A 1,021-nucleotide genomic window follows, 5' to 3' on the forward strand; every position below is an offset into this window, starting at 1 on the left:
AACCTTACTGAACCTTGAAAAACATTAGTTTTTCAGGATAAACCAAGTAACGTGTTCATGTCAGCTATACCTGGATTGTTTCCCAGATCCTAAGCTTGCTAGAGAAGCAGTTTCTATTCACTTTTCTTCTAAGTTAGCAAAAATTCCATGAAAACATGATGTTCCAGATGTGGCTTAATGGTTGTAATTATGTGTTATTGCTGGTATTGTTTCTGTGTCTGCCTAATCGTTACTGCCAGTTCCTGAGGGTTTACTTGACTGATTTGTATTTTCTTTACCTATACTTTGTCTTGCAGTGAAAGCCCTGGATAATATATCATGAGGATCTACTTTATTTTGCCTGTTGATGGTTATTTTGGTGATAGGGTCAAGGAACAGAATTTTAAAGTGAAAAGACAATTCCATTGACTATTATATATTGACGCCTTCTGTGTGCAATGACCAACATGCTTTAGAAAGAGTCTATCTGCAAGGGGTGTACCTTTCCAGGAAGGGGAACACAACCATCACAAAACTCATTTAGGCACAGTCCCAGGTGAATAATATTAATAATAGTGTTGTGAGGATTCAGGAAAGGGAAAAATAACTACAACTTGGGATGGGTAGGGAACACTTTCTGAGGAATTGAGACTCCTTTATGATCATCAGATGTATGGTAAGTAGAGTATCTCATGCGGATAGAAAAATGAATACAATTGTGCAATTAGAATGAATTGTACAAATATGGAGACCTATTTGTATACTAGAATAACAAGAAGCTTTGTGGGGGAGAGTAAAAGAGAATAGGAAGAAGTAAACTGCTAAAGTTGTGAGGGGTCTTTAGTGTTTTTTCAAAAATTAATATCTTTGGAAATATCCTATTTTAAGCATGGGCTATAAATATTAGGGCTGGAAGATCCTTCATAGTTTTGCTGACATACAAAAGAACCTGCTGTATTTTTGAGCTTGTGTCTATATATTACCACCATGGGTGCTATTAACCTCAGTGTTTTCTGTATATTTCAGACATTAGTCTTTAACC

Source organism: Symphalangus syndactylus, chromosome 2, assembly GCF_028878055.3.
Source record: "Symphalangus syndactylus isolate Jambi chromosome 2, NHGRI_mSymSyn1-v2.1_pri, whole genome shotgun sequence".
In the NCBI taxonomy this organism is placed as follows: Eukaryota; Metazoa; Chordata; class Mammalia; order Primates; family Hylobatidae; genus Symphalangus; species Symphalangus syndactylus.